The sequence below is a fragment of the Ictalurus punctatus genome, chromosome 11 (genome assembly GCF_001660625.3).
Source record: "Ictalurus punctatus breed USDA103 chromosome 11, Coco_2.0, whole genome shotgun sequence".
Lineage (NCBI taxonomy): Eukaryota > Metazoa > Chordata > Actinopteri > Siluriformes > Ictaluridae > Ictalurus > Ictalurus punctatus.
Genome location: NC_030426.2, coordinates 17,373,265 through 17,395,205, shown reverse-complemented (window position 1 = coordinate 17,395,205; position 21,941 = coordinate 17,373,265). Strand labels below are relative to the sequence as shown.

The window sequence follows — 21,941 nt, the reverse complement described above, 5'->3', positions numbered from 1 at the left end:
TTGGATCAGATGCATGAAAGCTAATTGATCAATCAACTGAAAAACACTCAGCAATGACAAAATTAATCTAACAGATACAATAAACACAACCTATTTAATAGGCAAAATCCCTAGATGCAACCAAGCTCAAACGCTGGACGATTTAGGAGCTGCTCTCTAAGCACAGACACACCATTCTGCTGATGTAAGGTTTTCTGAAAGAGACTGCATTACAACATGTTTCAGCATTTCTCCTAAGAAAGAGAGAGAGAGAGAGAGAGAGAGAGAGAGAGAGAGAGAGAGAGAGAGAGAGAGAGAGAGAGAAATTCACCCAGATTGACAGTGATGAATGAACTGAAGAAGGACAGGGTGCTGCTCGTACTGAAATATTTCTTAGAACTTATGTCCATGACAAGCAATTAACTGTCAACACCTTTAGAAACAATTTTTGAGCATGTATGTAAATTAACTTTCAAAGTTTTTTGTTTAACTGATCATAATTCCAGTGGCCTGTCAAAGTTTTTAAGGCATGTATAGTATGTACATTGCAGCAAAATGAATGGCTACGTAATAGCATTACTCTCTCTCTCTCTCTCTCTCTCTCTCAAGAAATTTTGTCAAAATATGTTCAATGCTACAATGTTCATTTAAGGTATGAATTATGAAATTTCTGTGATTTCATTCTTTGGCAGCTTTGTGAGCATTTTATAAACTATAACAATACATTACAAACCTGCTGTCATTAATTTATGCATGATTTACAGAGCAAGATACAACCCAACACATCTTTGCTTAAACCAAGTAATTTAGACATTTATGATGAATAGTGACAATTAGTTTACGCTACATTTCTAAGCCAGCCAGAAAAAAAATCATCTACAACGTAGATATGAAATAAAATCACTCTATTTTTCTTACAATTGCACAGCAACATATGTGTCAATGGATTACGCAAGTGTTCAGTCTCCAGCCAGTTGAACCATGTGCTGCTCCAAGATCTGAGGGACGTCTTCAGAAAAACAGTCAATATCTGCTCCTTCTGACAGCTTCTATTCAGTCAGCTAGTCTGTCCACAACGATAAATTGTGTTACATGGAAAAACTAGGTTCAAAACTGGATAAAATAATCACAATCAAAATAGATGTGTAAAGTATGTGTTGTCAATTTGAAACACTTAAGCACTTACTCAAAAACATTAAACAAAGACGAACATATAACCACTGATACGGTAAATGTTTCTGTAAGTGCTTTGTAACAGTCAGTAAATTTTCAGCAATCGGAAAGTCTTTAGTATAGAGGACTTTGTGCTTTGCAGTTTCTCAGTAATGGCTTTTTTTTTTTTTTTTTTTTGCCTTATTGACCACAAGAGAAACAAGAGGCTGTTGAGGGAATGACTGTTATAATGTAAGTGATAACAGGAACTAATTTGTTTCATGGACGTTCCACAACATTAAATATAACTATAAATGAATGTCATTTCTTAAGTTAAAATTTATAATTGTTGGGAAATTTCTTTAGGGAACTTTAAGACGTGCTTTAAGACCTTGTTGCATTTAGATCAGTCTTTCAGTAGTGTTTGCAGAGAACCATTGAAAAGCTGACCAGAAGTCAGTGTTTTCTAAAAATAGTGCATACCTTTAGAAAACATTGACTTCCATTCAGCTTTTCAATTTCTGTGCACTACTGGGTCTGGGCTCAAAACTACAAGCAAAACAGGACATATCAGTAAATAGAGCTGGGAATAGTGCTAGTATCATTACACCATGTAACATACAATCCTTTCTGGACACAAGGTGGCAGTATTCCATCAGGATTAACATACAGAGCATGCAGGCTATGAAAGACTCTCAGGCATCTGCTTCTGAAATCCCTCAGTAAGAACATTGACTCTCGTTGACCTCAATGAATCAAAGCATTGCCATGATGATGTGCTTTGATTTGTCGGGAGGCTGCTGTGGGCGGCGTAGGTAGGTCAAAGCAATCCATGCGTGGAGCATAACTTTTCATCCCAAATTCAAACGCTTGGATGACATATAGACTACTACAGGCTCTGGTGATAAGCCTGCTCTGCTCAGGAAGGATAAAACCAGGATGGGGAAAAAGTCAATATATATTTAATTATTTTATGGCAACTCAGGACTATGTTTGAAATATACAGTATAATTTTTATAGTATGTAATTTGCTGGAAAACATTTCCATAGTTCTATCTACTGCTCCAAATTATCCAATTTCTGATATTTAAAAAAATATTTCAATATTTTATTTAATGCTTTTAAATGAATAATTCCATCTGGTAAGATTTTAAGTCTCTTAAATGGACTTGAAATGTTGCATAAAGTTTAGATTAGTGAATATTTAGGCACTACAATTCTAAAAGGACAACTTTTAATGCAAAAAATCCTACAAAATGGTTTGCCATGACTATTAAACTTTTAAAAAAAAACAAAAAAAAACACCATCTTAACAATGCTTACTCTGAGAAAATAGGTACTAAATGGTACTGTTCGGACAGGTTTAGAGTGTACCTTTTACTTTTTTAATACCGGTTTGTTTAGGTAACTAATTATATTTTCATCCTTCAGTATTAATTAGATTTCATTTAATAGGTCTTTATACTACTGATTACTTACGTCATTGAGTAGGGCAACGCTTGACTTTGATTAGTTACCCAGTGGATTCTATTGGACTACTGAACTCAGTGGACTTTCCTTTGTTTTATGCATTTGAATAATAATCTCTAAACCATGTCATGGCCAATACAATGTATTGTCTGAAGGGATTAATGCTCCTGGTATATACATAACTGAACCTTAATGGCTGCTGTCTCTTTAAGGGTACATATATACAGTTTGTACCATATAAAAGAGTAATATATCTGAATAGAACAACAGTGCACAACAGTGTAAAATTAAGTAACAATTTACATTTCAACTTTTATTTTCTTAGCAGTTGCTCATACTATCCAACTTTAGTGTTTATAATCAGCAGATATAATGCATTGTTTGCTCCATATGTTTGTGCCTAGAAATAAAAATCTACTAGAATTACATTGACTGGATTCTGACTGGTACAAGTGTTTGTCTTTGCCTAGTTTCATTTGACTGTAAATTGTAGTGTGATTTTAAAGGAGACTTATTATGCCCATTTTTACCAGATGTAATATAAGAGCTGCTGTTCCCCGCCCCCTTTTCAGAAGAGGGTTCTGCCTTTACAGCTCATGTTTCGGATACTACGGCAACAACAAATCAGCAGAATCAAAATGACTGACACCGTGAATGCCGGTGTTCAGCCCTATATGTATGAATTATACAGACAGTAGGCGTTTTTGGGTTAAAAATACAAATGACTCTGGTCTCTGTGAATACAATCAGAGACAATGGTAACTTTAGCCGCATTAGCCATGGAATTTGCTAACAAGCACATTGGGAAAGGCGATTTGCAAACATTCACAAAATGTAAAGTGCGATACTTACGTCTTCTGGATATGAAGCTGGATCACGAACGGTTTCAGCAAATCCTGCTTTGTATTGACCCTCATTCACAAAGCAGTCTGGTGTAAAATGATTCGAACAAACATATATGATTATAGCTATTTTTTGGAGGTCATTTCCATCATAAATAAAACTTGTGTCACTTGAGCCACTGTGTCTTCAGTGATGCTGGGAGTACATGAAGACTCTCATGCTCATTCTCACAGCCAACAACAGAACATTTACAAAGCTTACAAAGCTGAGACATTCTTCTGTGTGCAGCTCACTCAGGGGAGGATCTATGCAAATAGGGCAGAGCCTGTCACAAGTCGTGGGCGGGGCCTGTTCCAACGTGATGTCACGTTGGAGAGAAAATGTGGATGTCTCATTTGAGTTAATGGGGAATATTAAAAAAGGAATTGGGTGGATGTTTACCATTATAGGGTATTTGTGTACACATTTATGTTCAAACAGCATGTAAAAGTGAATTTTGCATAATAGGTCTCCTTTAATGAGTAGAATTTCTTAGTAAAATTTCTTAGATAGTGCTCTGTGGCGTAAGCTCAGTCAGACCAGTTTAAAAAAAAATAATAAAAGGTCAATCATTGTCTTCTAGAGAAGAATAAAGCATGTCAGTGTCTCATCAGGACAGCTGGAATTAGGATTAGTACATTTTTATTCTAAATTTTAGCTCATCTAATGGAGGTAGAGCTGAGATGAAAGAGTTGAAAGGCAAGTTTACTGTCCCAAATAATTGTTTCCTAAGTTTCTTTTCTTTTTTTCATAGGTTATTTGGATTCTTGATGAGCGGCGTAAATTGGGTTTATTTTTGTTGGCCTGGTGTAAGCTGGTTCAGTTTGAAAAGATTTAGCTGATTCAAAGTGACTTCCCAGTGGTACAACAGAAAATTGTTTGGGAGATTTACAAGTTTGAATCCCAACAATGCCACAGAAATCCTTGGTCAGGATCTGGGTGGGAATGATGGCATACTTTATCTTCCCTGTCAATCAGAGCAACACTAAACCACTAATTGTGGGTATATATATATATATATATATATATATATATATATATATATATATATATATATATATATATATATATATATATATATATATATATATATATATATATATATACCAACAGAGCAACATAGCAACACATGCTATGTGAGCAACAGCAATATATATATATATATATTATGTTGCTCTGTTGGCTGGCTTCACGTTTCTCTGAGCAAATACATTAGTCTTCACACCTCCTGTCATGTGATGGGGAGAGCTGGCTGGTGGATGAGAACTGGCAGATGACTAAATTAGGGTGAAAATGGGGAAAAAATAACAGAAACCATGCCAAGCAAATCAAACACTTCCACTTTTATCTCTGATCCCATTTCTAATCTATTTTACAGTTCTGCAGTTCAGCTGCTTCCTTATTGCTTTGTCTCATTGCAAGCTCTGGAGTCTGTCTGTAAGATGTAAGAGATTTTCCACTGCTTCACTCTCATTACACAGGATGCTCGAATAGTCCACATCATTTCTGTATGATTTCTACAAATAAATGTCCTTTTATGGCAAAAACAATCCTCTGACCAGTACTTGATCTGATCTGAGATATATTTTCGAAAGCACTTACACTTTCTCTCTCCCTGTAAAGGATGATCCCACATGTAGTATTAGGTTCAATATGGTAGTATTAGAATCCATAGGTTACATGTGTGGAACGTATATTCAGTATGTCACGGTGCTGGAAGAGAATAATAAAATGTGGATAAAGTTATGGCTGACCGTCGTGTCGTCTCCATAATGAAGGTCGTTGTTGTACCTATTAAACAAGAGAACACCACACACCTGCTCACTGCCGTCACTCTCTATACATGTGAGTGTGTGTATGCTGCTCTCAAGTTGCTGTACACACATGCAATTGCTGCCAACAGAATTCAAAACATACAAATAATGAACCATGTTTCTCACCGTGCAGCATAAAACAGACTGTACAGAGATTAAAGTTACACAGCTACCAAGCTGAATTACAGTGAACTCTAAGTTGCTACACAACAAAACACTGTTCTGCTTTGTCTAATTGAAAACCTCATTCTGTCCTAGTTCTAAAATTTACAGAGGTATATTATGGGCAGACACTGTCCTCCTGTTTCACACCAGTCTTCTGTAAATAAACAAGCTTTCAAAAGCTTAAGTACAAAGAAAAATAACTTCCCCTGGTGCTTTTTGTATGTGTCAGTGGTTATATCCATCTAAGACATCTAAGAATTCCTCCAAACAGTTACGCCAGCATGCAATCATAGACATCTGGGATTATCCAAGAACATTTGCTTATTTGCCACTGCCTATAAGATTACACTGTGTTTTCCGTTTGGCTGCGTGCCCGTACGCTGCTTCACTGCGCCAGTGTTCAGCGTTTTTGGAGCACTGGGGAAGTTCTATTGCTGACTTACTGGCCAACAGGGACATAATGAAACACACTGCTCCCCTCGTTCACACTACAACACCAGAGTGTGCATAACTCAGAGCAGGGAATGCCTTGTAGTATTGCATACTGTAGTATCTCCAGATACTACAGAGCATTCAGAATTCAGCTGCTCATCTGATTCATAACCTCCCAAGTTATTTCATACGACTCTCATATCTCATATGTAACTGTAGCGAGAATCAAGTTTAACACTCTGTCTTTAGACTGTGGTTCAGAAATACAAACACCAAATCTCTGCAATATAAGCATGAATATAAGGTGGCATCTTACTGATTTAGTGTTAAATTTTTTGGAGCAAATTGATTTAAGATAAGTCAGAATATATATTTTCAACATGGTCTCACAGTTGCCTTCACAAATGTGTAATTATTTACATGGCTTATTTTATGTGATAAAATAATCTGCCTACGCAGATTAGGAACATGGTTATCAACAAGATTGATTTTTTTTTTTTTTCTAATTAAAATAGTTTCAATCCAGCATACAAGACTAACAGACAGTCATTATGGAAGGTTTAAATATAGTTAATAAATAAAGTGAAATTTCACAGGTATGTGATATAAATAGCCAGGCAAAAGAGTGTATGAAATGAAGTCTATTTGAAGGTCTAAATTAAATACAGGGAGAGAAAAATGCATTTTGAATGACAGTGCAAGTATATTACAGTAATATAGCTAAGTAAAGTCTGAGCCTTCTTATATAAAGGAAGACTCAGGGGCAAGATTAAGATACATATGCAGGAGATTTATTGCAAATATCCACAATCCAAAATACAGCATTATGAGCAGATCAAGGTCAATGGGCATATGAATCAAAGTGTACAATCTATCTGTACAGATCTATTGTATTGTCCTTTATTGTATTGTATTATATAGTATTTTAGTATGTAGTACTGTATTGTCCATCCATCCATACACCCATCAATCTATTTTCTGTACTGCCTACACGGGGTTGTGAAGAGCCTGGAGTCCATCCCAGGGAACTTGGGGTACAAGGAAGAGGACACCTTGGAAGGGGTGTCAACCCACTGCAGGGCACAATCACACACATACTCACACACCCATTCATACATTATGGACAATTTAGAGATGCCAATGAGCCTACAGTGCATGTCTTTGGACAGGGGGTGGAAACCAGAGTACCTGGAGGAAACCATCGAAGAACGGGGAGAACTTGCACACTCCGCGGGCACAGGGTGGAGGCGGGAATCAAACCCCTGTTTGCAAGGCAAACATGCTAACCCCTAAGCCACCGTGCCCCATATATTGGTTTGTACTGAACTGTATTGTAATTGTATTATATTGTAGTATGTAGCATTGTATTGTATTGCACTGTATTGTATTGTACTGTATTATATTGTATTGTATTGTATTATACTGTATTATATTGTATTATACAGTATTGTATTGCACTGTATTGTATTATACTGTATTATATTGTATTATACAGTATTGTATTGCACTGTATTGTACTATATTATATTGTATTGCACTATATTATATTGCACTGTATTGTATTGTACTGTATTGTGTGACCTTGCACCAAAAAGTATTCCTTGTACACCCTGTACTTGGCAAATAAAATAAAAACATTCTGATTCTGATACTAGATACTAAGTACAGATGCATGTTACTTCATAACTCACTCCTGCTGGCTCCTCAGTGATCAAATGAGCTTCCCCTTACAGTTGGAATGGTCATGTTGTTTCCATTAATTTCTAAAGGACTGAAGACTTTTGCAGAAAATATTTGCAGCATGATAACAGTAAGAATGGCACATTGTACATTTTATCCACTGTAGCTACATTTAATGTTGTGGGATCTTCACAGTACATTAGCCATAAATATTCATTCATGCACCAACTTTTCCTCTCTTGAATTGAACCCCTTATGGGAAGGAGCTTCATCTCAATCTATTATCAATAACCATGTACACAGTTTATAGATGTAGCAATAAGGTTTGATGGTTTGCCTGAAAACACCCACATTTTTCAAACTCCCCATGCTGGGGATAAAAGCGTAATATGGTTTGCTCTTATATAAACGAGCAAAGTTGTTTTTCGTGTAACACCTAAGTAGAGTACATGGTAACAGGATGTCATGTTTTTGGAAAGGTCATGTCCTCCTTCTCCAGCAAATATTAGTTAACACGCTGTACCAGAGTCACTTGGGAGAGGTGGAGAACACTCCACAGAGTCTCCTTTCCAAGGAAAGCAAGTAGGAGAGTTATTATCACTTGTCATCATGAAAGGAATTGGAGGCTGATGAAACATGGATCCGCTTATAACAGATGGTTTAGTCCTAACACATCTCATCAAAGACAAGGCGAACCTCGTTTCTCACGTTCTCACAAACACACACACACACACACACACACACACACACACACACACACACACACACACACACACACACACACAGTCTCTGACATGGCCTCTCATCCCTGTGGGACAGCATTAAAGTTTGAAACAGGATTAATAGTTTGGCCACTTCATCAACAAACTGAATGCTTCCACTCGATGTCTGTTTGCTTGATGCAGTTCTGTGATGTCTCATCCAGAAAGTGAATCTCTGCATTGCTCATTTGTAGAGTGTGTACCAGGCTCTTGAAATATCTGCCAGGTGACCTAGTTCATCTATATGATTCATTGTTTAGTGCAACAGAAGAAAAGAAGAATAATCTTTCAGTTAGTTTACATAATTAATCGAGGAAATGAGATTTGATCTGGAGGCAGTGGGAAATCATAGGGCCAGATTGAGTTAAGTTGGGGTAATAGTACTGAGGAGAGGAGAATGTGTTTGTCATCTCTCTGTTTTTCCCCTCTGGGATGAAGTGGAGTATAGGGATGCAGTAGCAGGAAAGTCGGAGATACCGGCACTGAGGTGATTGGCCTGACATGCTTGTCAGATTGTGTTCTGAGTCTCCTGAAGCAATAAGAAACGACAGGTCTCATGCCCTTTTCCTGTTGGCAGCATGTTCGAAAAATTCCTGAGTAAATTCAAAATCAAAGTATTCAAAATCAGCAAAGAGTAAACAGATTATAGTCTAATATCAGGGAATTAATAGAGTAAAAACCCAAGTTTTAATGCAGTCAAACCCTTCTAACATTCCATGATTTTGACATGTTTCTTTTTTGTAACTATGAGTCATCTCAACCCCAGTCTTACTTATGCAATCCCTTATATGTATATTACTTACTTACCTTCAACCCCTCTTGCTATTTCATAGTATTTCAACATACTACATGCAACATGCTACATGAACTAATGAGTAGTTATAGTTTAATAAGCCTCAACTTTTAAGTCGCCTATAGGTTACTTTATTACATTTACATTTAGTTTATTGTCTGTTATAATGGTATCTGAAAATATTATGTTGCCCAGAATGTCAGCTAGGTACAGTAGTCAGCTAAACCAGGGGTTCTGAAACTTTTTTGAGCTGGAGACCCCTTTAGCTGTAAACAAACAAACAAACAAATAAAAATCCACAGATCCCCTCAGCACAGATTTATATTCAAATGTTTCAAGAATGTACAATAATATTCTGATTATTCACTGGAGCTATTGAGCTTTTTTTTTTTTTTCCCTGAACTTTCTATTGACAGAACACATTAGGTTCAAGTTGACATTTTTAATCATCTTACTTATTTTTCATTTATTAAGGTTTGGATTACACTCATTTAATTAAAGTGACCAGTCAATTAAGCTAAAACTAGAATAAAGGAATAATATTCAGAACAACATTGATACTGGTGGATTTTGATTTTTTTTTTTTAAATCACAGACCACCGGCAATGCTTCATGGACCGTTGAGGTCCCCAGATACTACATTTAGAACCAATGAGCTAGACTACCACACTGATGAAATTGTCACCATTGTGCTATAGCTAAATCAAACATGTCCTCATAAAGTGGGCATATTTGGGGGCTGTGGCTCAGGTGGTAGAGCGGATTGTCCACTAATCGTAGGTGGTTCGATTCCCGGCTCACATGACTCCACATGCTGAAATGTCCTCGGGCAAGACACCGAAACCCAAGTTGCTCCCGATGGCAAGTTAGCGCCTTGCATGGCAGCTCTGCTACCATTGGTATGTGTGTGTGTGTGAATGGATGAATGAGACACAGTGTACAGCCCTTTGGATAAAAGCGCTCTATAAGTGCAGACCATTTACCATTTCATGTTAATAGATTTTTAGTAAATTTGAAAGGTACTTTGCTCACTTTTTATTTACTTCAATAGAGCAGTTAGGACCAAAACAGATATAACTAAACCGTATTTCTGTTACATTTCCATGATATCAGTGTTGAACGTTCCATGTATTAACACATACATTTCACAGTACTGTCTCTCTGGCTGAGTTCTGGGAAATGGCTGATTTTGACCAAACTTCTTTTTGCCTATAACATACATGTGGAAATTTTTTATTTAGATTTTAACCTTCCCCAGGCTGCAAAGATCATGTTGTGTAAACAGATCTAGTTTAACAAACATAGTGGTATAGCCTCCCTGAAGATGTCTAAAACCTGGCTAGCTCAGTGTAGTTTTCTCACACAGTGAATGTCATGCTTAACAGTTTTTGGATATGTGCTGTGGCTGAAGAGACATAAGCCTAATCAGTTTAGTTTGTATTCAGGCTGTGAATTGCTGTGATGTTCCTGCACCACATGTTAGAATTGAATATTTAAATACTCTTGGCATTGCAATTTCTGGCTCCTATGTGCCATATTTGACTGCTAATATAAAATATTTAATGCATTTGAATTGGTAATGGAGCAATCTAATCTACCTGAAACCCACATACGTTATTTGGGATATACCGAATTACATTACAACTCGGCTTAAGGTTGAACATCTATGAGAGGAAGATTTAACACTCATAGTCACAATTAACACTATGTAATTTCTATTTGTAATAAATTATAAGTTAATTATGGTCAGTATAAAAAATAATCAAATATGTGCTCTGTGTGACAACATGTTACCTTATTACAAGAATTTCCCCTGGTTAAGCAATATATGAAGTCATCTGCTAACTCATATAAGTTTGTCTCCTGTGGAAGTATATATATGCAATGAAGTGGATGGAAATATCCTGAAATGCACACTGCATTTATTGCTTGTTTCCAGCAGGTTCAGGGAAAGAGCCTCTTTTTATATTGAAACAAATCTCATAAGGGTTGAGATTCACTTGTAGCCCATATGACCTGTAAATAAAAAAGAAGTTTGGTGGTTCTACAGGTCTCCCCTCTGAGACAATGAGTCATTTTTAACTCCATTTTGGTCAGCAAGAACAATGTGTCCACAACTACACAGAGAGGGATGTTATGACAGGGTTGCAGTGCATAAACACCTTATTATAAAGCTCAATGCACTTTTGAGACCTCAGTGGTGTAGAAGTAAAAGGCTCTGTTCTACAGAGATGTGGAAAAAAATGATACAGGTTGGCAAGTTCATGACACTAAGAGAATGGTACAGACCTGAAAGCTTGACCCCTACAGTGAGGGGGGTCAGTGCCTCTGTTAGCTGTAGCGGGTATTTTGCTGGCAAAAATCAAATTCTGCCATGGCACATCAGTATTTCTGTTAGTCCTGGATGGGCCATAATTTAAGACTACTCACTAGATCACATATGTTTTTGGGTTGTCCATCTGCCCATTTGTCTGTCCAAAAATTGTTTGTGTGATATCTCAAGAACAAGTGGTTGAAGGTTTGTAAAATTTATATGGAATTATCAAAGTAACCATCAGATAAAACTGGTTAGATTTTGGAATTGATCCTTAACAGGATCAAGGTTACAGCAAGGTCAAATGTCTTAAAGGACTAGACTTGTTGGTTGGTGGTTACCAACCCGTTCTTTGATATCTACCTTCCTGAAGACTCCGATCATAATCGTGTCAACCTGACCATCTAATCATTGCCTTAAAGCAAAAGTTCATCCAAATAAAGATTTGTCATGGATATCCCGGAAGGGACTCTGGAGTACAGTTCCCAGCAGCCACTACACCACACAGCATCATAACATAACCACCTGCACCTGATTCTCATTAACTTAACAAGCACCTATGTGCATATAGCCAAAGTTTGCACTGCACTCTTAGTCTTGCGTTTGTCTTTCGTTGCTTAGTGTCCTTTCTGCTCGATCGCGGACGTTGCTCTGCTTTCCTGCTCGGCTGAGGACGTCGCTCTGCCTTCCTGCTCAGCTGAGGATGTCACTCCGCCTCCATGCTTGGCTAAGGACGTCGCTCCGCTTCCATGCTTCGCTGAAGACGTTGCTCCTTTTCTTTGCTTCACGCCATATGTCACTCACCCTGCCTGCTCCACGGAGGACATTGCTCCCCCTCTCATGCTTCATGGAGAGCATCGCTCCCACTCTGGCCTTGAGGAGAACCTTGCTCCTCCCTCTGGCCTTGTGGAGAACTTCGCTCCCCTCTCTGGCCTCACAGAAAACTTCGCTCTCCTCTCTGGCCTCACGGAGAGTGTCACTTCCCCTTCTGGCTCCGTGGTTAACGTCGCTCCCACCTCAGGGTCCGCCTTGAGCTTCGTTCCCCCCTCTGGCTGTGTGGTGGCTATCGCTCCACGCCCAAGCCAGGCTGGGGATAGTGTGTCATCTCTCTCCAGTACGCAAGAGACTGACCCACGTCCATACTACAGTGAACACGCAGTGAACAGATTGGTCCAGGAGTAATTGAACCACTTCTAAATATAATCAATTCTTCCCTAAGCACTGGCTATGTACATAAATCACTTAAATTAGCAGTTATTAAACCCTTGATTAAAAAACCTGATCTTGACCCGTCTCAATTGTCCAACTATAGACCAATATCAAATCTCCCCTTCATCTCTAAGATTTTAGAAAAGGTTGTAGCAAAGCAGTTATGCTCGTACTTAGATAGGAATAACATTCATGAAATGTATCAGTCAGGATTTAGACCTCATCATAGCACAGAGACAGCGTTAGTTAAAGTAGTAAATGACCTTCTACTGACTTACGATCAGGGTTGTGTCTCGCTGCTTGTGTTACTCGACCTTAGTGCAGCTTTTGATACTATAGATCACACTATTCTACTTGATAGATTAGAAAATGTTGTTGGTATTAAGGGAACAGTCCTCTCCTGGCTCAGGTCTTATTTGACCGATCGTTATCAGTTCGTAGATGTAAATGGTGAATTCTCCATGCGTACTGAGGTTACTTTTGGAGTTCCACAGGGTTCTGTTTTAGGCCCACTGCTCTTTACTTTATATATGCTACCCCTAGGTCAAATTATTCGTAAACATGGAATTAGCTTCCACTGTTATGCTGATGATACACAGTTGTATGTTTCAGCGAAGCCAGAGGACAGACAGAAGCTTAGTAAAGTTGAGGATTGTGTAAAGGACATTAGACATTGGATGTTAATTAACTTCCTTCTACTTAATTCTGATAAAACAGAAATACTTTTATTAGGCCCATGTGTAGCTAGAAGTATTCTTTCTGATCACATGGTTACTCTGGATGGTCTTTCTGTTTCACCATGTGCAGCAGTTAAAGACCTTGGAGTGATTATTGACTCCAGCCTATCATTTGATGCTCATGTAGATAATATTACTAGGATAGCCTTCTTTCATCTCAGAAATATTTCTAAAATAAGAAACATATTGTCACTACATGATGCGGAAATACTAGTTCATGCATTCGTCACCTCTAGATTAGATTACTGTAATGCCATACTGTCTGGATGTTCGAGTAGGAATATAAATAAGCTCCAATTAGTCCAGAATGCAGCTGCTAGAGTCCTAACTAGAACTAGAAGATACGACCATATCACACCGATATTATCAATACTGCATTGGCTCACAGTAAAATCTCGCATTAATTATAAAATACTTTTATTAACCTATAAAGCACTAAATGGTCTCGCGCCACAATATCTAAGCGACCTTTTGGTTTTATATGATCCGCCACGCCTACTTAGATCAAAAGATGCAGGCTATCTGACGGTACCTATATAGTGAAGGCTACAGCAGGGGGAAGAGCTTTCTCTTATAGAGCCCCACAGTTATGGAACAGTCTTCCTATTAGTGTTCGGGACTCAGACACAGTCTCAGTGTTTAAGTCTAAGCTTAAAACATATTTGTTTACTCAAGCCTACCCTGACTAGATTCTGTTCTACTACTTCGCAGTCATAATTATCTTTTTTCTCCCTCTCTCCTTTCGCCGAGCCCCACACGAATTTATGGAGATACTCGAGATCCAGATCCTCTCTGCCTCTGGATGGAGCTCAAATCTTCTTTAATTCCAGACTGCTGGGACTACGGCTGCTCTTAACGCCATACAGACTTCATATAAATCCATAATGATCTTTTTCACAATATCTGTTGTTACCCAGATGAGGATGGGTTCCCTTCTGAGTCGGGTTCCTCTCAAGGTTTCTTCCTCTTAAAACATCTTAGGGAGTTTTTCCTTGCCACCGTCGCCACTCAGTGGCTTGCTCAGTTGGGATAAATTCGCACCTTTAATATCTGTATACCATGTTGATATTTCTGTAAAGCTGCTTTGAGACAATGTCTATTGTAAAAAGCGCTATACAAATAAAATTGAATTGAATTGAATTGAAATTGAATTGAACACGCCAAGCATCCTCTTTATGGTCCTGTGAGAGATGACATTCAAGGGAACTTTGGAACACTTGGGGATCTCCGGTCTGGGTATCCAGGTCCCCTTCCCGGAATTAGTACATGCATTGGGAGTCACACGTTGGGGGGGTGGAGGGGTGGGTGGGGGGTTGGCATACAAACTGATTTTGACATAGAGAAGGACTCTGTCTTCAAAAATGTCTTCATTTGTGTTCAAAGATGAATGAAAGTCTTATAGGTTTGGAATGACATGAGGGTGAGTAATTGATGACAGAATTTTCAATTCTGGGTGAATTATCACTTTAAGAAGCTTTTGATAAATTAAAACAGGTGCGTTAGAACTGGCTCTGAAATTAGAATGTTTCTAGGTAAAAAAAAGGTTAACAGAAACGATTCACTGTATGTGCACTATTAGGCCTTTTTTGATGATATATCCTGATGGGAGTGGTCTATTCCTAGATTCCATGGGACAAGGGGGCTCATTGAATAGTTTAATGATGAAGATGATTTTAATCATGAATATAAATATACCCTGACCTTTACAGTCACTATCAACCCAATTGAACACCTATGGGATATTTTAGATTGTGTTTGTGTTTATACAATGCACCACCATCATCAAACAACAACAACAACCGAGGAAATTTTTGGCAGAACACGGTTCATTTATACCTACACCAATCAATCAACATTAAAACCACTGACAGGTGAAGTAGAAAACATTGATTATCTCATTATAATGGCACCTGTCTGGAGGTGGAATATATTTGGCAGCAAGTGAACAGTCATTTCTCAAAGTTGATGTGTTGGAAGCAGGAAAAATGGGCAAGTTTACGGATCTGAGTGACTTCGACAAGGGCTAAATTGTGATTGTTAGACGACTGTGTCAGAGCATCACTAAAATGGCAGGTCTTGTGGGGTGTTCCAGGTGTATGCAGTGGTTAGTACATACCAAAGTGGTCTGAGGTAGGACAATGACTGGGTCACAAGCACCCAAGGCTCAGATGCGCATCTGGAAGGCTAGCCTGTCTGGTGTGGTCCCACAGAAGAGCTACTGTAGCAAAAATAAGTGAAAAAAGTTAATGCATAGCTGCAGACTGGTCAGAGTGCCAGTCAGGGACCTACACAATATTAGGAACATAGTTTTAATGTTATAGCTGATTGTTGTATAGACACTTTTTATACTAATATTGATAATTTTTCCATTACTGGTGGTCTTTGTTAAAAGGTGGTTTTGATTTAAAGTAAAAAAGGACAAAGAGAGCAAAGTAGTCAGTGTTATAAAATGAAACAAACAAAAAAAGAATGGAAAAAAGGAATTGCAGAAGTCATGTTATGCAACCAAGAAGAAAAAGACAGATTTATTAACATGTCTGAGCAAATGCAAAAGTATTGTTGATTGAAAAAGCACAGAAAAACAAAAAACAGACAACACCACCTTTTATTATTTACATATAATTGACCTAATGACTTCAAGGTGTTTAGAGTTTAGTTCTTTGCTCTTGGATTTTTAAATGTCTAGAGGGCTCGAACCGTGAAACAGGATGAACTTATTGCTCCTCATATACAGAAATTAAATGTTGTATACAGTCTAATTGTTACCTGTAAACTTCACTCTGACCAAGAAACTCTGCAGTGATCTGGCAAAACTGTATACGTATCTGTATACGCATATTACATCTGTATACGCATATTATATTGTATATTACATTATATCTCACATTGTAATAGACTAAACAGCACCTAGACAGATTCAGCAGGGGGTTAAAGCATTAAACACACACCCAATGAAGTACGCTTCCTAGACAAAAGTACTTTTTCATGAAAAAATAAAAGTAAAGGAAATATATGATGATAATACTATAAGCATGATGTGATCCATTTGAAGCTCAGTAGAGCTCTGGGAAGCCACTTCAGCAATCACTCTACCACTCCAGCAATCACAACTGGCCCTGATGCCCTGAGAGAGAGAGAGAGAGAGAGAGAGAGAGAGAGAGAGAGAGAGAGAGAGAGAGAGAGAAAGACAGAGAGAAAGAAATATAGGGAGAGAGAGAGCGAGAGAGAGCGAGAGAGAGAGAGAGAGAGAGAGAGAGAGAGAGAAAGGGAGAGAGAAAAAGAGAAAGAAAGAAAGAGAGAGAGAGAGAATCTTTTATGGACATTGGGGTCATGTTTTTAAGCTTGCGTGTGTGTGGCTGCTGCTTTGTGTGTTTTATAGATGTCATGGTTCAGGCTTCCACTGCAGCCAAGTACATGCTGTTCCCTAAGACGGAGCCAGAACTTGGCACAGAAATCCTCAACGTGGAGAGTCGAGAGAGTACAGTACGTACGTACGTACACACACACACACACACACACACACACACACACACACACACACACACACACGTACGCACTCCTTCTAAGGATCTTCCACTGATGTAATTACGCTACTTAATGCTATACCTAAAACTAACCCTAACCTTAACCTCAGTAACAGTTGTTTGTTAACATTTGTTTTCCACTCAACATTTGTTGAGTGAATTTCTCAATCAATAGAGACATCTCTCTCTCTCTCTCTCTCTCTCTCTCTCTCTCACACACACACACACACACACACACAATATTTATTTCCTGTCATCACCAAGATATAAAACACGCACACGTGCGTGCACACACGCACACACACACACACACACACACACACACACACACACACACACACACAGAAAGGTGCTTTCCTTCCTTCCTTCTCTCTCTTTCTCTCTATATCTCTCTTACTTGACACACTTTATGGTGTTCAGTAAATGTTTGCACAGATGCCTTCCAAAAATGCTTGAAGCTAAAACAAAATCATGAGACTGAACACACACATATAGACACAGACACAGACACACACACACACACACACACACACACACACACACACACACACACACACACACACACTCATGCATGTCTAAGAACTATGCTGCTTTCATAAATCCTTTCTCTCCACTGGGCTTTGAGCCCCAGGCACCTTGTTCATCTTCTTGGAGGACGCACCACAGACTACCAAAGAATTATCCAAACTGGAGAGGCCTTTTGAAATTACATCACAAACATTCCACCACAGGCATCCCAGAAACACACCGAACATCAATCCTGAGTGACAAAAACAAGGTCTGCTTTAAATTATGATGATCAAAAACACCACTCAGAGTGGGTCGTACAACTGCAACCAAAAAAGAGCTAGACTCATACAGAATAAATCAATATCCTCCGTTAGTCACTACAGCAAATAAACAGGACAGAATGTGTGGCTCGATGATGAAAAGAAATTGTCCCATTTGCTATTTTCAATCAGTAGTGATCTCTGACAGTTCTCTAGCTAGAACTTCTGAACTGATTGATATTTTAGCCCACAGTGCTGTTTTATGTTATTTTCTCACATATGACATGTTGCATGGTCCTACCTGTTTTAAACAAAGCCTGTCAATTCAGTGCAGGATGGAAGCAAAGATCTTAGTTTCTTTTGAAAGAGTTTCCTGCTGGAATTTTACAAGGGCCTTCATTTCTCTTCTCTTCTGTTCTTGCTCCCAACCACACAGCGACCCAAAAAAAAAAATCTCTAAACAAGCAAAAGACAAATAAATTACCTGCAACACCACCACAAGGATGGAATATATCAAATAATTGGATCCCAATAAAACTTTACAGGCGTTCTGAACCTCAATAAAAGTGAATACGTTGCCTCAAGACACAGGCAGCGTGTGAGTGGGGGTGTAATGTGATACAGGGGCATTTCTAGGATTTAAAAAGTCGGGCGTTTATGCCAAAACATGGAGATTTGTAGGAGGATCCATGGATATATTCCCAGAGAAAAATGATCATTCTTGTGCATTTAGATCACCACTGAGGACTTAACTGAACCCAGATTAAGACTTTTTTTATTAACAAATGACATTAGCAAATAACATGTGGGTGGTTGAGGAGCAAAACATATGCCAATTAATACACATATCTGATTGACTTTGGCTTTGTCGCTGTGATTCCTTTGCTTCGCTTGATATTGTCAGACACTCAGTACGTTTACATGGACAATATTCCGAGATTAACCCGATTAAGACAATACTCTGATTAAGAAGCTAACATGTAAACAGCGATTATTGATTACAGTAATGCGGCTAAAGTCATACTCAAAATAACAAATGGAATTAAGACATTTTATTCGCATTATACAAGTGCATTACAGACATGTGCACACCTTAATCACACTATTAACACCGTGTGGGAGTTTTGACCGCATTTTGCGACAGGACACGTACACACACGGCAGTGCTCAACTGTTTGACGGCAAACAGGAGAGCACATCTGCGTTCACAACTTACCTACTATATAGTAGGTTAAATACACGTATTTCGGATACTATATAGTAGGTAAGTACGCTGTTTCAGACGCAGTCCATGGCTTCAAGCAGTCGTCTATTAGCACGTTTAGCATGACAAATAATTAACTGCACTTGAAGCGTTCGTGAAATTAAAAATAAAAACACCCAAAACTGTATATGGTACCATAACGGAGAGCTGTATGTCAATACGTGAAATTCTAGAGGGAACATCGGACAGCGTGGTGTGGGGATGTAATGACGTGTGCTGTTAATTGATCTATGTTCTATAACATGTAACACGGGAACATGAAAGGAGTATTCTAAAAGCAGCTCATGAAAACACCTTAATCACTGTATTGTCATATTCAGAATATGGTCAGTAATTAGATTACTGCTGTCCATGTAAACATCAAGCTTTACTGCATGACTTCAAACAACCACAGACACAGACTGAAACACTACAGCACATAAACATCTACAGCAGACTGAAACATTTGCGAGGCTGTGAGGACCTTCCGAATTTTTTTCTTTTTCATTGTTCAAAATAATACACTTAATTTTCTAATTACTTTCTACAAGAATAATTTAATTATTATGAATAATTTATATCATGACACAAATGCATACTATTTACACTATCATTATCGTGACACGATTGGGAGTACCCCACATAACAAGCAATGAATATCGAGTAAGTGACATTTTGGACGCAATATGGCCAAATGTTCTGTTGATTTTTGCTCTGCTTGCGGAAGTAGATCCTGAAGAAGCCGCATTCACTTTATAACACGTCGTCTAACTGGCGCACATTGATTTGTGCATTCATGTTAAAGGTGATTCTGGTAAAACTGTCATCCCTTTTTGTTCTTTTCCATCTTTCCAGGTGAGCTGTTATATCTTAAGACAAAAGTTATATTCCTGAAAAAGTATTGCATGCCATGTCTGCTGATGATGTCACTAACACTACTGTAATAACTGTTTTGAACTAGGAAGTGAAATTTTATGGGGTGAACACAGAGGAGGGGAGTGATACACACTGTGAAACGTCCCAGTATGGTTATCTGAAATATACACACTCTTGGAATCCTGCTCGACCAATCAAATTAGTGGACTGGAATTAAATGTTGTATAATTGTCATGATTCCCCCTTGAAGCAGCGCGAATGCGCGAGCACCTGCTTTTCCATTGTTGACAGTAGTGACATCCGGACACGTGTGTTTTGTTTATGTTTCTGTCATGTCTCCTCCCTGTTCTGTCATTGGCTGGGATTTCACGTGTGTCTGTATTGCCCTCAGCTGCTAGCAGTTTAGACGCTGATCATGTGCACATATATACCGTGCGCCTCCCACCACACAATGCGGAAGATTATCGTGGAGTTAGATTGGTTCGTTTAGTAGTCATAGTCACGGTCCATGTTTAGAGTTGGTTCACGCTGGGTTATCCGCTCCCAGTTCCTCGTCATAGTTCATGTTTCTCGTTTTGTTCATCAACCCTGTTTTCCGTGACCACGACCTTGATTCATGTTGAACCCTGTGTATGCCTGTTTGCCGATCGCCTGACCTTCGCCTGTTTTGGATTACGTTTTTGGATCACATTTTGGATTTGTCTGCCTGTCTCTCTTAAAATAAACAACTGTTCATACTGCACTTGCATCCGTCCTATCTCCGCTCTGTCACGATACGTGACAATGTTACTTTTGCCCAAACTTGAACACTGGGCCTCACTGATCAAGCTGGACACAAACAAATGTATTTGTAAACTGTTCACAGGAGAAATGTGGCTTTCATGAAAATCCAGTTTGTCTGGAAAATTTATTTATTTATTTTTTTAATAAAATAAAAAAACAGTGTACATTTCAATATAAGGACTCTTAGTCATGTAAATGTTGACTGATGGGCTTCAGACCTTTATAATATGCATGAGTTACTGCTAATTTTATCTATGGATTACACCGTCAAGTTTCAATTTATTTCAACTAAATACACAAATTTGGTGAAAGTTTTGTGAAACTCAGTCATTTGATACTAATGACTTGAAAGAATCCCAAACAAATCCATACTGTAAATGAAGACAAAACAAAACTAGTCACTCAATTAGGAAATGATGCCATATGGAAGAAGAGATGTGTGACTACAGTAGCTGACCTGCTGAAAGAGCTGGAAGATTTAATGCACTACACACATAAGAGGCACTCTTTCATCGGTTCATTGCTTTCACCATTTAGTTGTCATTTTGTCATTTTCAGCTTTATTTGCTTTGCCTTTTATGGAGTTTTGTCAGTGTCAATAAATGTTACTCAGCTGTACTGTGAACATGCTCAAAAATTTAGGAATGATTTGCATTTATCAACACAAATGCATGAGTAATGCATTGCAGAACTGTTTTAGAACATTGCAGCGATTTTGAGAAGGTTACAACAACTTCTTAAAACCTGGTGAATATGTACGGAACACTCTAGTAGCTGGGAAATTGTGAGTGCGTGTAGAGAGAGCGATCTTAGTGTTTGGATCAGAAAGTGAATCGGTGAAAAATATTTCAGTAGCTGTGGTAGCTTTCTAATAATGTACACATTATCAATAAAATATATATACTTAAAAATCAAAACAATTGTCTGTATAGTCATTGTTTATATATTGTTTAAGAAATTGGCTAATCATCCGCAAATATAGAAAGGATGCCTTTTATACAAACTACACTTTAAAAACTGGGGGGGGGTATTTATTTTTTTTTAAATCCCAAACAAACAGATCTCTAACTAAACCTTCTCTCAAATCCAGAGTAGCTTTGAATAGTCTAAAAACATTTGGTTCCTGAATGATTGGCCATAGCGATGCTCCTGCAGTAAAACACAGATACAGTGTGCCAGATTCCATTGCTTCATTCACCTCCGTACTTGGATGGCTTGCTGCTTGCACGCTTTGCCACAAATGTCGAATGATTCTCTGGATTTCTGGGTTTTGGATGGACTTTTCCTAAACTTCTCCAAAAGCTTCTGGCAACCAGTGCTTCCCTGTTCACACGCACACAGAAACTTTGGCCATCAT

At 38.3% G+C, this 21,941-nt stretch overlaps 1 long non-coding RNA gene across 4 annotated transcripts; it reads right to left on the bottom strand.

The window, feature by feature from the left end:
• Positions 1–5,469: 5,469 nt before the first annotated feature.
• Positions 5,470–18,407, bottom strand: LOC108272013 (uncharacterized). Of its 4 annotated transcripts, none has more exons than XR_001813970.3 (4): positions 17,984–18,369; positions 16,414–16,512; positions 15,505–15,606; positions 5,471–8,928 (listed from the first exon to the last, which is right to left on the bottom strand). It is a non-coding gene; the product is annotated as an uncharacterized LOC108272013 (long non-coding RNA). The 4 variants fall into 4 exon arrangements; XR_006983254.2 differs by lacking the exon at positions 5,471–8,928 and adding an exon at positions 11,034–12,584 and having other exon boundaries at positions 17,984–18,378; XR_008397184.1 differs by having other exon boundaries at positions 5,470–8,928; positions 15,505–16,512; positions 17,984–18,406.
• Between the last annotated feature and the right edge of the window lie 3,534 nt (positions 18,408–21,941).